The 16924-nt window shown below is 41.8% G+C and overlaps 2 long non-coding RNA genes across 3 annotated transcripts; both read right to left on the reverse strand.

The window, feature by feature from the left end:
- Positions 1 to 3373: 3373 nt before the first annotated feature.
- On the reverse strand, positions 3374 to 7697 carry LOC120663048. 2 transcript variants are annotated; one of them, XR_005670292.1, is made up of 4 exons: positions 6950 to 7697; positions 5995 to 6161; positions 5794 to 5882; positions 3374 to 5125 (listed from the first exon to the last, which is right to left on the reverse strand). It is a non-coding gene; the product is annotated as an uncharacterized LOC120663048 (long non-coding RNA). The 2 variants fall into 2 exon arrangements; XR_005670291.1 differs by having other exon boundaries at positions 3374 to 5882; positions 6950 to 7695.
- Positions 7698 to 15966: 8269 nt separating this feature from the next.
- LOC120663049 lies at positions 15967 to 16421 on the reverse strand. The gene is made up of 3 exons (XR_005670293.1): positions 16402 to 16421; positions 16209 to 16311; positions 15967 to 16129 (listed from the first exon to the last, which is right to left on the reverse strand). It is a non-coding gene; the product is annotated as an uncharacterized LOC120663049 (long non-coding RNA).
- Positions 16422 to 16924: the final 503 nt, after the last annotated feature.

The following is a 16924-nucleotide window of genomic DNA, read 5'->3' on the forward strand; positions in this document are numbered from 1 at the left end:
TCATGATCGCAATTTCTTTGATCCATTAATTCAGTTTTAACCTCCTCTAAGGTATTAATTCTTTCACTATTTATTTCTAATGCATCCATAGTATTATCCAGATTATATAAACTTTCATCATCTAGAGAATCTATAAAATCTCTGTATTGTTGGGCATTATGTTCTTCGTCTTCATAACTTTCTAAAAGCTTATTCATAGACTCTGGTTGTTTGTCCTCTTTTAACACATTATTTATCATAATATTACCTTTATGAGTGTCTGGATCCCTTTTAGCTTTATATCTCTGCGTATCTTTTAGGTTTGACTCATCTTCCCACTTCTTTATCACAACTGACGCTTTATATTTCTTATCATTTAGCTCTCTTTCTTTAGATATCTTTTTTAAATAAGCTATCTTTCTAATGAAATAAATTTCTTTTTCTCTAATAGCAGACCACTCACATAACATAGAAGTATTATATTCATCAGGAATTTTACTTAGTTTAAATTCGTACTGCTTAATTTCATTTGTCTGGAGAGTGGCAAATTATACTTCCTCCGTGCCAAATTATCATTCCAAAAATCTTGGAGAGTCAAACCATTTCAAAGTTTGACTAAAATTATAGAGAGAAACACAAAAATTTATGACATCAAATAGGTATACTATAAAAATATATCTAACAAAGAATCTAATGATACTTAATTAGTATCGTAAATATTATTATCTTGTTGTATAAATTTGGTCAAACTTGAAAATTTTTGACTCTCCAAGATTTTTGAAATGACTTATAATTTGAAACGGATGGAGTACTCATTAAATGGATTATTGAGATTCAAGCACACTATATGATGTGCTAAGCTTTTTTTCTCTCCTTTTATTTGTTTCGATGCATCGCGTTAGCACCTCAAGATACCATAGAGATGTACTTAGAACCTGTTTGGTTACCCCGACTTATTTTAAGTCACCACACTTTAAGTCCGTTTAAGTTAGTTGAGATCCAAACATACCTGATTTATAGGAACTAAAATGGATTTAAATGACTTAAATCCATAAGTCACTCAAATCTCAAGGGTAGTTTAAAAGTACTTATTTGCGGCACAACTATACATCGTGCCTGTTGCAATAACGTATCCATCCCCTGAAGCGGTAGGAAATTCATTAGTTGGCTGTTCATTATATTATTTAGCCCATTAGCACTTGGCTGGTGTGCCCCGTTAACAGAACTAATTTATAGGGACTAAAATGAATTGGAGTGACTTAAATCCATAAATCACTCAAGTCTCAAGGGTAGCTTAAAAGAATTTATTTGCATCACGACTATACATCGCGCACGTTGCAATCACGTATTCATCGTCTGAAGCGGTAGGAAATTCTTTGGTTGACTGTTCATTATATTATTTAGCCCATCAGCACTTGGCTGGTGCGGCCCATTGGAACTAGGCATACGAGCAGCGAGCTCAAGGCTGCTGTGCGATGCTAGTCCATTGCATGCTATTCGTGTGTGCTATCTTTTTTCTTTTTCTTTTCAATTTACTTTTGTTTTGTTTCTTTTTTTTCTTTTCCTTTTTCTTAGATGTGCTTGTTCTTCATGTTCAAGTTTTTATTTATTTATGTATGCATGTTTGAAACTTATTCTTCCTCTATATACGTGTACACTTTATATCTATGTGTGCATGCTTAGCGGTGGTGCAGCGCTAACATGTGCACCTTTCTTTTCCTTTTTTCCCATCCTTCCTTCTTCTACTTTCATTCTTCTTTCTTGATTTCAGTTTGTTTAACAATAATATCTTTTCTGCTTGAAAACTATATCGTTCTTTTCATTTTATTTCTAATTATTTATTTATAATTCTTCTACTTTAAATTTATAGTATTTATATTATTTATTATTATTATTATTATTATTATTATTATTATTTCAATGTTTTAAGTGAGTGAGTGATATCAATACATTAATATTTGGTATTTCTTTCTACTAATATTTTTTATTTTTATTTTATTTAGTTTTCTATTACTATCGATTTGTTCATATTTAAAAGTAGCTCATGCTTAATGCATACCAATTTATTTACATTCTAAACTCATTAGTTGGTGTGTAAAATAAATTAGTTATATACTAATTTGTTCAGCTTATGTTAATGTTCCATTTGCAACATAATTTATTTGTCCACTGGATACGTCATTCTTCATGTAAAATTATATATATGCAAATAACTAATTTGTTCATAATGCCAAATTATTTGTTTACTCTGTATATTAAATTGTTCAACCATATTTACTCATAACAATTAAATGTTTGCAAAGTTCGATATTTTATTTGTTAAACATCATTATTTGTTCGATATGCCACCCGTATGTATGCCACTATGTATGCCACCCGTCGTCTATGCTACGCTACGCCTCTCCATGGCCGGCTCCCCGGTCCCCAGCAGAGGACCACGACCACGACCTCCTCATCCTCCAATGAATCTGGTTGGCGGTCGTTGTCGTGCCTCGTGGTTGGCGCCATGCATAGATCTCCTTCTAGACCTTGTTTAGATGCACGTGTAAATTTTTTGAAAGAGGATCTTTTCACATTTGAAATATTAAACATAGACTAACCACAAAACTAATTACAGAACTCGTTTGTAAACTACGAGATGAATTTATTAAGACTAATTAATTCATTATTAGCATATGTTTACTGTAGCAATTTAGTATCTAATCATGATCTAATTAGACTCATTAGATGCGTCTCATAATTTATAAGTGAATTATGCAATTAGTTTTTTTATTTCGTCTAAACTTAATACTCCATGTATATATGGCATACATTCGATATGATATTTTTGAAATTTTGAACTTTGCATCTAAACTAGACCCTAATCCTTATCCTACTACTGGACCAGGCAAAGTACTGGCGGCTGCAGCTACGTGCTGTCCGGTTGTGCTCTACTCGAAGACGGGCAGAGCTTAAGCGGGCTGGACCTGGAGTTTTTGACTCCGTGCTGGTGCTGATTTACGCTCCGTTTGTGACTCCGTGCTGGTCATGCCTATGGCGTCTTTTTTATTTTTATATTTTTCGAAAATATTTTTTACAGAAATATATTTTCAATATCACAATTTACAGTTTTGTACCCCTACCGTCCGGCAGGGGGGCGGCAGGGGGCCTGCCGCCCATCAGCAGGGCGGCAGGGACTTATATGTAAATTTAAAAAAAATTATTTGCACGGACACCCTTGGCGGGAGCCTGCCGCCCCCTGCCGGGCGGCAGGCCCCCTGATAAGTTCTTGAGGCAACAGGATGGCTCAAATCAGATAAAAGGCAAAGTGATGTTACTACCAAACTTTTCCAAGACCATAGCTATATTTTGGTACAGAAAAAAATAGTAGACAAAGTCACTCGACTCTTCTATATTAATAATAAAATAATTCAAAAGGCATTTGCATAGAAAAACCAGTATAACAAACTTTTGATCAATACATAGCTCAACTCAAAATCCACAGTACATGAATTAAATAAGGTCAAATAAGGAGCATAGAATGTACACCAAATAAGGCACTTACATAAACATTTTCGTGCTTCAAGGTACCGAAGGCATATCACCAAGATCAAGAATTTCCTAAATGTTCATTGAAGACATTATAAGTATTTATAGGTATTTTTATCTAAAAAAGATTTACATATTTTTATTAAATGCAGAATTGTTATTGAAAAAAGCTAGCTGGGAAGATAATAAAATGAACCTGTTTGTTCTATGATAATGATCAGATTTGATCAAGCATGCCAAGAATTTAGAGGCCAATCACACCACACTTTCCTCACCTAGACAAATCACCTACTGAATCGCAAAGCTTTCTTATGCTAAGGCTAAGCTTTCACATTCATAGCAAATTCACCAAATTCACTTTTGGTCCCTACACGAGCTGAAGGAACCTGTACCTGCCCATGAGTAATCCTCTTGTCCTATGTCGCATAGCATTTAGCCTCTCATAGCTGGTATTCTCATTCTGCCCAAGTACCATGGTGTATGTTGTTAGCAAGGCACATATGCGTGAGTGTGTAGGCCCATCACCAGGCGTATAGCTGGCCGGCCATGGCAGAAGAGCTGCCAATTATATTAAAAAGAAGATGAAAGTCCAGATTGGACAATACTACAATAGTTTGAGTCCACCAGTGTTGAATACGCTGCACGCACCCTGATTTCAATGTCCACCTACCCGACACCCGACAGGTGGGACACTGTGAGGGGTAAGGGGAAAATTTTCAGGTGCATGGTGTTTTTATTAGTTTAGGATCCTTATAGTATAGATTTGCTATAAAAGGCAGTAAGCAAAACCAGTTTTGTTTGTAAAATGACAGAAACTGCTATGCAATGTCTACTGATTACAGATAATTTTGCCGCATATTATCTGTCCATCATAAGATCTAGCAAAGATCTTGTTAATCGTGTTGATATGGCTGTCCAAATTCACAAATGATTTGATGAGTGTGTAATCAGTTCAGAACAACAGTGTACATTGAAAAAAGCTACCTGTGCAGAATCAGAACCACTACAGGAACATTGCTAGCCGTGAACGGTACAAGATCCGCTCCTCGCTGTTTGGAAACCAAGAGTAGAGTACGGCCGATCGAAGCCATGAGCAGGACAAGATCTGGCGACACTGGCAATGGAAATATTGGACCCAGAGCTATTCTAAATTCTGCTAAATAGTACTGTAACACAGAGCAAAACGAACCATCCACCATGTAATCGAATTATCACTGTGACAACTCATGTTTCAGCTATAAAAATCGTATCCCAACTCCAATATCAATCTAAGTGCATGACAACTTTAGCTCAGTTTTATTCACTTCATTAATCAATTTGGATGGTTAGGTTACCATTGATTGACATTACATCAAAGGTTAAACGGTATGCACAATTCTATTTCGAGGTACCCAGCAAGGTAGAAAGGAAAAGTCCAAATAGATCTACATTGGAGTAGAAAGCAAAAAGCATAATATGCAACACTTAAATCTGGAGCACTTCTTATTGAGTTAAATGGCATTTTAAATCTGGTTCACTTAAATATGGAACACTTCTTAAATTTAGGTACATAATCATAAACCAGGCCAGGAACATGGAAAATATATCCTCACCAGCTTGATCTCTAGTGACACAATGGCTGAAAATGTAAAAAAATACCATGCATCAATGTTTTAAAGCACTTTATGAAAATCGAGGGTTTAAGTAAATAAATAGCAGCACTGAATCCTAATAATGAAGAATGACAAGGTATAAAGGATTGCACTAAGCATTGCTAGAATCTTGAAGCTGATTCAAAATCATGAAAAATGAATACAGTGTAGTCACATGGATGGATTATACATAATAAATCCACATTAATGAACATGTCTCTTTTTTTCTTCAAATTTGTGCACTAAGCCGCAAAAAAGTGCAAATTGTAGGGAAAGGTAAAAATCTGTATCTTTCTTTTGACTGTACGAAATGACAGGAGCATTGAACATTTCTAGAAACTTGCCAATGCTTATCTCGAACTTCTTTGTGTAAGTAGTTGAGATGACGGTTGAAAGCCTCCAAAGATTTTGAAATAAAACTTCCACATTATATATTTTCTATTTGCGGACTACCAGCAAAATAAATCCCAAGCTCCTTGACATCCAATGTTTGTAACATTCTTCTAAACAATGCTAGACCTACAGCCAGATGGGTGCTCTCTTGTGTTTGTCATTCAAGATCGGAACAGCTTAAGCACTGACGTATATATATCATCGGCAAGTCAATGTATAAAAGTACTGAGCAATTCAAGCACACAATGGCATAGCCATATACCTTGCAGGAATTTGGATGGCGGCCGGCACCAGGGAGCACACAGGAATGGGAGGGAACAAAGATGCCGCAGCCTGTGTCGCCCTTGCCTTCTGTTCAGAATCATTTGCAAAAGGATGAATTAGCACACATGTCCAATCCAGTCAAATGGCTGAACAGAGCAATAGCAACTTTCCAGCCAAGCGCAAATGTGGTACAATTTACCTATATCGATGCAGCTTCCCTATATCAATGCAGCTTCTGAGAAACCATTGCAATGTCTTTTTTAAAAAAAAGAAAACATTGCAAGGTCTCTCGTTGCTCTTTGTGAAATCAATACCGACAATAAGATTTGATGATTCAAGACCAGCTTAAGCTAGGGCATCAGTAACCTGCAAAAGGGAAAGTTTTGATCATCAGTAACTGAATTTAGTATGTGCCTCAAACTTGCACTAATGGAACATAATAAATCTTTTCATCAATAAACGATCAATTACAACAGTGACTTTCAATAAGGTGTAGTCCACATTACAATAATTAGATATGGCGGGCGGATGTAAAGAGTTAATTCGAGAGTAGAAAATTATGAAACATATGTAATGTGCCATGAGGTTGCTTCCATGAGCCCAGCTACTACTTTGGCGAGAAGAAAACCAGGCAATCAGACAACTCAGCAACTCTAACCAAACACAACAGCAAGTCAAAGGCTGGAGAGCTCCCGATAATGCCGAGTTGCCAATCTTGAAGAGAAATATTTTGTATTTTTCCAATGAACCGTGGCCATAAAGTAGTCTATCTACTTTCGTGTGCACGAATTCTTCAACAACAGTAATCTATCGTTGAACACCCATTTAACCCGCCATCCCAATCTGAATTTGCGCTACATCAAATCGCCTGACCTAGGAGGGAGCTCTTTAATCTCCATTGACATTTCAATTCACCGTAGATTGAGGAACTACGGAGGAGGAGAAATCAGTCATGGTCTACAAACTTGGTAGTAAGATGAGAAAATACTGGGGACTTCCGAGATCTAGACAAGACCTCAGTGAGCCAGCGTTGAGTTCAAATCGATCCGATTCACCGTGCTGCCACTAAGTAAGATCCAACCAACATCCAAACGGAAGGCATAGACACGCAGCTGATGCTATGATTCATCAAGGACAAATAATTGCAGGCTTACCTGATCCATCGAGTGGTAACCGTCGGCAATCCGCGAGTACCGGCGATCCAGCTACCGCGGCTTCACGGCCGGCGGGGCCTGGTATGCCGGGGCTGGTTATGGTTCAGCGTACCCTCCTCCCTGCTAGCCCGCGCTCGGGTCCTGGCCGTAGTAGACTCCGTACTGCGGCGACAGCGGCCCCACCGGCTGGCTAAAGGAGCGCGAGTGCTCGTGCCCCTGCTCGTCCCCTCCGCCGAGTGCGGCGAGCATCTGGTCGCGCGTGGCGCCGCCCGCGCCGGTGGCGAGGAGGCTGAGCGCAACGTGGAGGGAGAACGGGGAGAAGACGGTGTTGCTGGAGGAGGAAGACGATGTTGCAGCGAGACTGGTGCTTCCCCATGATTTCAAGGGATGGTGCGAGGGAGGGGATCTCACGAACCCGCCAGATCTTGCTCGGCTGCGCGGGGACAGGCCGGACGGCGCGCGACGGGGAAGATGCCGTGGAGGGAGGCGCTGCCGGGAAGGCCGGACTGGGGAAGCTGGCGGCACGCGGCTGGGCATCTGTTCCTCCTTCCGCGTCCGGTGGCTGCTGCGGCAGCGCGCCCTCCCGCACCCGCTGCGGCAGGAACCCGACGAGGCTGTGGGCGCAGGGCGGCGGGGTCGACAACCTCGAAGGCTCCAAGCCGATGGAGATCCTCCGTCCTATCCCCGCAATTCTAGCGCTTAATTTCACCGTCATTTGCGAGGGCGAAGTGAACCGGGCGGGAGCGATCCGTCAATTTCGGGGTGGGTAAGGCGGGCGGGTAGATAACTCTATGGTGAAAAAAACAGGTGAAATCACGGGAAACATTTTAGAATCGCTGTTTTTTCCCTCATCACCAGATTTGCTTGTCAACCTTCCCCATAGGTGGGGACACTGTGAGAGGGGATGTGTTTTTTCTAATTACATAATAATTTCAATTTTTTTGGATTCTTATAGTATAGATAGATAGATAATCAATTGATTTAGAGCAACTCCAAAAGTTGCTAAAATGTTGTCCCCCAAAAGGGCGAACATGACGCGCCAGCCGAGGCACAGCGGTAAGCCGGCGAGCCCAAACCCGACGTCGACACTGGTGACAAAGCACGCGGCCAAGGACACCCAATAGCTACCACACATCGACATGACCCGCACGACGGCCATGAAGAAGGCGTTGGCAAGCACGATGGTGCCCCGACGGCCGATGACGTCCATCGTCCAACGCCGCTGCTGCCACCCCTCGACCTGCCGGCGCTGCCGCCGGAAGCCCCACCGGCACCCCTCGACCCGCCGGCGTCCCTTTGACACGCCGGCACCACCCCTCACCCTGCCGCCGCACGCGCCGGAAGGGTCCGGCTGCTCGTGCAACTGGGAACAGAGAGAGGAGGGCCGCATTGGGGGAGGAACCAGAGTGCTAAGATTTACATGGTCACCAGGTTGTTTTTGGCATCCCGAATAGATTGGGGGAGGTTTTGGGGATTGGTTGGAGTGCTTTTTTTCTATTTTTCTTCCCAAACAAGGTATTAGGGGGAATAGGGGTAGTATACATGTTCTTTTGGAGTTGCTTTAAGACATGTTGGCCGTAGTAAATTAATTTTTGCATAAATACTCATGTTATCCATAATGAAATGATTGTATTTACTTATCTTTACGAAAATATATGCACATTATGCATTATATAGTTTAGTTGGACACATAATTTGCTTGTTCGTCATATTGTTTAATTTTCTCGGCACTTTAATTGTCGGGTACCATAGTATGGGGCACCCTAACCTAGGGATTAAAACACCTCTAAAAACGCAAAACATAATTAGGCAACCAGTCCAAAGGCCCACCGGGTGCTTTGTCATCATCTATGCTTGGACGTCCAAATTCTCTCCAAGTGACAAAGTCCCAAAGACGCGCTTGGCCCACATCCAACACCGAAGCGTGGCTCATCCGAGGCCTCACAGGCCGCAGAGCGATCTCCGTCTCGCCCGAGGCCTCCCCGCCGAGGCCCCTGGCAGCGCGCCGCATCTCCGCCTCGCTCGAGGGTAAGAGGCTTACCCTCGGAGAGCATGAGAACTCCCCCCCTCCGCCAAGCCCTCCACAGGGCCTCTGTACGGGGGAATCTCCGCCTCGTTCGAGGGCCCCCTCGGTAGTATGGGACTGTAACCCTCCCACTCAACGGGACCAGCACATTTATTGCGAGCCACTCCGCGGCATGGTGTGGGTGTCAGACGGCGTCAGCAGTCACGCCGCACAGCGGATGTGACCGGAATCCCATCCACCCACTCCGGTCACTATGCCACCACTCCCGGCGCTGTGCGGACTCGCCAAGCGCTGCGCGGACATGACAGGCACTGTGCCCGCCACTGTGCTACCAAACCTTTGTACTCCCCCCTCTGCAGGACCCTCGGCAGGCATGGGCAACGACCCTCGAGCACGATGCGGCAATTAACCAGGACAAGACCGCCATCAGCAACACCCTCGGTGCTCCGCCCGGTCAAACACAGAGGACAGCGCGCCCTGTAGCTGTCGCCACGCCGTCCACGGACGCCACAGGACGAGGACACGTTCCAAGAAAGGTTAAAAGTTTCCAAGGACGACAACCATGCCCGTGGCCATGCCTCACAGTGTTCGGCGACAGGAACTGCCAACTGCTCCCCCCGATTTGGGGAGAGGATGACAAAACCAGAGACATCACGTGCATGTAACCCGCCCCTCCTTGAGCCTATAAAAGGAGGAGGCGGACCTCTTCCCACGGGGGTAAAAACTCTCTGAGACACCACTCAAGCGCGTTCTTCCCCATATTGGCACTTGCCTCAATCATCTCTCACTTACACTGAGACTTAGGAGCTTCTCTCCCTCTCTCGCCCAAGCTTGTACCCCCTACTACAAGCACTCCGGTGCAAGATAATACAGTGCTCACTCCCTTTGCTGGACGTACGGCCCCATCGGCCGAAACCAGGATAAACCACGTGACATTGTGTTTCATCTTGCATCAACCATCTAGAGATAGGGACACGCAATATTATTACTAGTTGGTGCTGGGCCGCGAGATCTAGACACCGACACTAATCTAATGCATACTCCATAGAGCTCAGTGTGTCTGCACACGAGAGAGCGAGAGAGCAGGTTAGAAATGCGGAAGTTGATGTTGTAGAAACATCCAGAGAATGCAAGGAAAGAGTAGATGTATACTCCCTCCGTCTTAGAAAATATGTAAAACTTGTTTTTTGAGGTTAGATTAGTTTAGATGTAAAATTACAAATTTGCCCTTTGGCTCTAAATTACGAATTCTTCAAAAGTCCAGAGAATTTGCGCCTGTACCAAAAAATTGATCTAAAATAATAATAGAAAACTGCTATTCTTTCAAAGCAACATCGCATCGATGCAGTGAATCAAATCTAAAAGTTACAGTAAATAGGCATAGTAATTTAGAGTTTGGGAGCACGGCAATCCAAGCTTTTGGTACAGAGGTACATATATTTTTTATTAGAAATTCACTATTTTTTAGTGTCAGTAGGTATAGTTTATGAATTGACTTACATTGGTTATTGATTTAGCAGAAAAAGAAAGATAAAATTAGCAATGAATGAAAAATTCAATTATATTTTATGAGTTTGCGAAGTGAAAACAAAGTATAAAAAAATAGTAGGGCTAGCACATGTGAACATGCTATACAAAATTTAGTTATTATTTTTATATATAGAGAATAGTTAAATATATTTTGTATTTTCAAATAATGGAAGAAACAAAATATTTTTAAAAAGATAAAGTGACCCACTCAATGGAATTATGGGTCCCACCAACCATTGTGCGCGGATCCCGCTTGAATAGTATGTAGATCCCACATAAATAGTATATGAGTCCCACATAAATAGTGCGTGGGTTCCATGTGGGTCCCATATGAATAGTTGTGGGTCCCACGTGGGGCCACGGCTCACACCATTGCTCCAAATCTTAGAGCTTTAGTAATATACTAATTTGTACCTACTTCCTCAGTCCAAAATAATTGCAACTATAGAATTTAAAATTTGTCCCACAAAATTTACTAACTTTGACCTATCTACCACAAAAGACAAGACAATTTTCGGAAGATTCTTAAAAAAACAACTAACACCCCATTCACTATCACAATAGACAAAGGATATTTTGATAATTTTACATCTAATATTAGTTTGCGTGTTTGGTTCTATAATTGTTGAACGGATCAAGTATGGATGAATAGAGAACAATACTTAAGGCATGCAATTATTTTTAATAGGTGGATCTCACTAGAAAGGTAGATCTCAAGTCTAGGATCATATGTTTTTTGGGATAAAATTTGAACGTTAGGATTACATCTTTTTTGAGAAGGAGGGAGTAGCAAGGCGTTTTTTCTATTTTTCTATTTTTTAAAAACATTTTTTACAGAAATATATTTTTGGTTTCACAATTTACAGTTTTATAACCCTACCGTCCGGCAGGAGGGCGGCAGAGGGCCTACCGCCTGTCTGCGGGGCGGGCGGCCCCCTACCGCCACCCTGCCGGGCGGTAGGGACCTATATGTAATTAAAATTTGAGTGCTATCGTATGGAGGCCCTTACCGCCCGGTGGAGGGGCGGCAGGCAGGCCGACCGCCCGGCAGGAGGGCGGCAGGCTCCCCCCCCCCCAATATAAAAGCAGAGCCCCCCCCACACTTGACGAACCACCGGTCATCTATTCTTGCGGAGGCCAAGAACTATCACCCGAAGATCTTCTCCACCTCCTTCGTCTAGTTTGCGGCATAAGTCCACCGAAGATACATACCAATTTACGGAAATTTGGTATCGATTTGTTAATCAACTCCGTGTCCTCGGGGTAATCCTAGCATACAATTACACAATTATTTTACTATTTCGTAAATATGGATTACAAATGACGGACGGGATTAGAACTGAATAAGACTTACCTTAGTGTGCATCTCATATACCTCTGACCGCATACATATCTTATAAGTACTTTGTAAGAATCCAATAACATTAGGATGATTCGCTAGTTGACATACCCTCATGTATATCTTCCGACGTTTTAGCAGGTATTCATTTACATCTTGCGTTGTAATACCTCGAAACAATGTGAAATCTTTAAACTCAGCTAATTTTGACAACACCATCTCTATCGTACCATCTGCTAATAAATCCAATTTCTTACTGATTACAAGATGTGTCATGATCTCAAGTGTTATACTAGATTTTTCTTCGGTCCATGAAAATCCTCCAAAATTGGAGGGAGTCATTGCCTTATGCTGCAATATTTAGAAACAAGTTTAATACTATATTTCACTATCCAAAACTTAATTCTATTTTAATTTATAATTAATTTAGAAACAAGTCTGTAATAAACTGAAATTTTAAAACTGAACTGAAATTTTAATACTATAGTATTAATTAAATTAAATTGCTTTACAATATTAATGGATTCATACGTAACTTACACGATGTGCTTGTTGGAGACGCTATCTTCGCCCATCGCCGAAGGGACTCGACCGCTCGCGAGATGAAGCGATCCAGCGTGGCGAAGCAAGCATCGAAGCGAAGGGAGTCGAAGGGGGCTCGTCCGAAGACCCAAGAGCAGAGGATAGAAGAACACAAACGAGTCCCACCGAAAGCCGGCGAAGAGACGGAGTGTTCAGATGAAGAGGCGAGAAGCGAAGCGGTCCCACGGACCCCCCTCGGAAAGGGAGTCAAAGAGGGAGCCAATGAAGGCTCTAGCGATGAAGGGGCGCGAAGCGAAGCGGGGCCACTGTCAGAAAATTATATGGAATGTTGAGTCCAGTTGTAATCCACTACTCATGTCGGTTTTGTAACATTACTAGATTATCCCTGGAATATTCTTAGATGTGGCAGTTAAGGGGCATTTAGAGGTTTTTAGGTCAATGAGTAGGTGAGCCGTTGGACTATAAATACCCCCTATAACTATGTGATGGGAGATTTTGAATATAAAGCAGTTACACCAGTGCGTTAATTTTTGTGTTGCTTCAGTGGTTGTCATTCCTTTCTTGAGGCTTCGCCCTCGTCGAATCGGGCTGTTGTGATATCTCTCTATGCTTTTCTTATCCTAACTTTGTTTGTTTTTTGTTTTGATTCATCACGTCACCACATCAAAACATGGCTCAAATACGCCGCGCACATATACTTATTCCGGTGACGCGCATGTATGCACACATCACACCTTATCATATGAGCATCATAAAGAATTGATCCGGTTGATTTTGATATTCTCTGTTCGGCTGGCTGTGGCTGTTAGCTGGTGCCGATATGTTGTAAGAGAAAAATATTGTTGATCGATTGCTGGCTGATGACTGATGCTGATTTGATGTGCGAAAAAAACACCGTTGGCTGGTTGGCTGACAAACCAGCTGAACAGAATGATTGAAGAAGTCACCCCACACAAATTGTTATCGGTGACGCGATGTCTATGCTATAAGAGAGTGTATGTCGTTAGTTCCTATAATAAATTTAGAGAACAATCGAGTACCTTGCCTATGATAACGTGTAGGACTTGAAGATCAAGTGAAACGTTTCGCCATAAGAAATATAACCAGCTGATTGACGCTCCATTTGTCGCTCCATGCCCATCATGCGTATAGGAATGGTAAAGGCCTAACATTTTGAATTAGAAAATCTAAGGAACGGGTTTTAATCTTATACAATTTTAAACTAAAAAATTTAAGAGTTTTGTTGGACTGTGAAGAGACCACTAGGGCCATGGCCCATTACCACCTCTGCATGCGTATCAATGCAAGTGCAACATATGCCGGTGATGAAATCATGAAAGAAGCTAGGGGTGCTTCGCTTCAGTGGGCTGAATTTGTCGCTCAGTCATGGGCTGGGTACGACGTATCATCCCTTCCTGATGCTCTGGGCCCATACAACAATGGTTTGTACCTTATTAAATTAAATACCACATTGACCGTGGAGGGAGGGATAGCAACTTCTAAATTTCCATGTGCAATAACGTCGACAAGCCACGTGGAACATGTGGCTAGCAATCTTTCAAAGACATACTCATTAAACGGAATTATTGAGATTCAAGCACACTACATGATGTGCTAAGCTTTTTTCCTTCGTTTTGAGGCATCATTTGTAGAGAGAACGAGAGAGCACGTTTGAAGAAGTGAAAGATGATCTCGTGCCCTTTGGCATAGTTAAGCGAAAGATGACGTCGTCCCTTTTGGTGCATAGCTTCATATGGAACTATACCAAATGGCTTTTTTTGGACTAGTTTTAAACTTGAAGTCGTCCATGTGCTTCCACTAGCAGGATGAAGCCACATTAGTTTTTTTGCCAAATGTTTTTCAAGACAACTTCAATTTCACTAGAGAACTTCCTTCACCAACTATTTTCAAGAAAGCTGAAGCTATGCTAAACGGGTATGCTATAGCCATGGAACAGTTGTGTGCCAAAGAAAAGGGAATCTAGGAGCACTGTATCGTTGCAGGCCATTAAAAGTCTTGAAAAAGTTGCACATCTTCAGCTCCTCCCGCACGCCAATGTTGTCCAACAATATTCTTGTGCTAGATCACGAGGCCACGAGGTGGACCTGTATTCTGGCCATATAGCAAACTTAATAATCCAGTAGGAGCCCTGTATCGTTGCAGGCCATTAAAAGTCTTGAAAAAGTTGCACATCTTCATCTCCTCCCGCACGCCGATGTTGTCCAACAGTATTCTTGTGCTAGATCACGAGGCCACGAGGTGGACCTGTATTCTAGCCATATAACAAATTTAATAATTCAGTCGGCTGCTGGCTGCAGGGATCATTGCAGTCTACCTCTCAGCCTATTCGTATAGTAGTTAGTCCTTCATCATTAATATATGATCCATTTGTCTCTCTCATACTATTTTTTTGTTCTTATTCTCATCTTCTTAACCCGAAATGAAATGGCTGAGGAGAAGAAGGTTCCTTTTAGGTACTCAAGATAGATATCCAGTGGAGATGGGGTTGGTCTGTAGCTCAGAAAATTAGAGCACGTGCCTACGAACCATTGTGTGTGTGGGGTGGGGGAGGGGTTCGATTCCCTCCTCGCCCACAGGCTTCCAAAGGGGGAAGGATCTTTACTTTCTCACTGAGGCTTCCAAATTAGAGCTATTGAATTTGGGTAAGCTAGATGACGAAACACATAGACCTAGAATGTAGAAGATCATAACATGAGTGATTCGGCAAATTTGGATGTCGAAGTCGGCTGTAAGGTTACATTCCGCTACTCCTCTCTCTCTACTCTCTTCTCCACCTCAACATTTAGTTTACTTGTAGCCTGTTATAATACTTACTCGTAATAGATTGTGTATTCCTATTTTACCCCATCATATATAAAAAGGGCCAATAGAATACTAGATCGATTCACAAAGCTGGCACTACTACAATAAACTTAACTGAGGTGTGTAAAATCTATTTTCTGAGGCGTGCAAAGCAAACGCCTCAGACCTACCGTCAGTGTCAATCGATCATTTACTGAGGCGGTTACACAAATGCCTCTGTTAATGCCGATTAACAGAGGCGGTTGGGTTACAGAAAATGCATCTGTTAATGATCATTTACAAAGGCGTTCGTGTTATGATGATCGCCTCTGTTAATGCGCATTTACAGAGGCGTTCGCGTTAATGTTTTCACAAATAAAAAAACCTTATTTCATTTGTGATTTGAATCAGAAAGAAATCCAGAATTTGAATTTTAAACACATACAAAAATCAAATCAGTAGACATGCGTACAAAGGATGAAAACATCCATTCATATGAAATAATAACACAGTTCATATTACATCCATTCATATGAATATCCACGATTGATGCATGCATGCCACAAAGTTCATATTACATTCACAGAGTTCATAGTTCACTCATAACACAAGTTTACAAAAATCAAAAGAGATCCGGTAACTTGTAGTCTTTCATTTGGTGCTCGGTTCTCCAGTTGCATAGGCTCTTGTACTTCGGCTCTGTTGCGAGCTCACTCTCGTGATTAAAGACTTTCTCGTCAACAGAAAAACATTCATCAGTAACAAACTTAGAAATGTCAGATATTGTATATTTGATGATTGTCTTGTCCACCTTTTGCCTTCTCCAATATCCCGTAGATTTTTTGAGTTGTCGCCAGCTGCGGCTGTACTCTCCGCAACGCCTGAGGTAGTCACAAGCATGGTATCCACACAGAACTGACCCTTCAGGTTGCTTGGCGCACTGCATGCATGTAACACATAGTCATTAGTACACTTATATCATACACGATAAAGTACCACATACAATTCTTCATACATACCGGGAATTGTCGCCTAATGCGCAATTTTGTGCCATACTTCTGCTTCTTTTTCTCGGACCTCCGATCATAGGATTCGGGGTCCTCCACGTATTTCCTATAAGCGCTGTATACAAACCAATGGTGTTAGCAACAATTTTGATATGTACATTGAGTGCATAAAAGAAAGTGCATAAAAGAATTTGTCGTCACTTACTATCGCAGACAGTATTCAAAATCCTTGTACCCCTCTTTGTTCGTTTCGCGCAAGGAGTCGAATATGACAGCCTTTCTGTCCTGAGGATAGATCATGAATACATTCCAGTGGCCCATGACACCCATGCTATACAAATGAAACAAGATGGATCTCAAATCTTGAAACAAGAAAAGCAGAACCCAATAGCTATTGCAAGTATCATTTGAATATTAACAGAGGCGGTTTCGTTACGGCGACCGCCTCTATTAATACATTAACAGAGGTGTTTCCACAAGGGGCGCCCCTGGCACCATTAACAGAGGCGTTCGGCCAGTATAAACGCCTCAGAGGCCATTTTTAAGTGTCTTGCAAAATCCAGAATTGTAGTAGTGTGGGTGCACAAGGTGCGATTATACATTGCTGCAGGCGATGTTTGCTTAAACCATCACTGTAAGCATATCTCTAGATAGCAATTTGGGTCACAATTAAGTCCATTAACTGTACGTTCCACGCTTCCATCTAGAAAAATCGCTTCCATCTAGAG

Source organism: Panicum virgatum, chromosome 2N, assembly GCF_016808335.1.
Source record: "Panicum virgatum strain AP13 chromosome 2N, P.virgatum_v5, whole genome shotgun sequence".
NCBI classification, from domain to species: Eukaryota; Viridiplantae; Streptophyta; class Magnoliopsida; order Poales; family Poaceae; genus Panicum; species Panicum virgatum.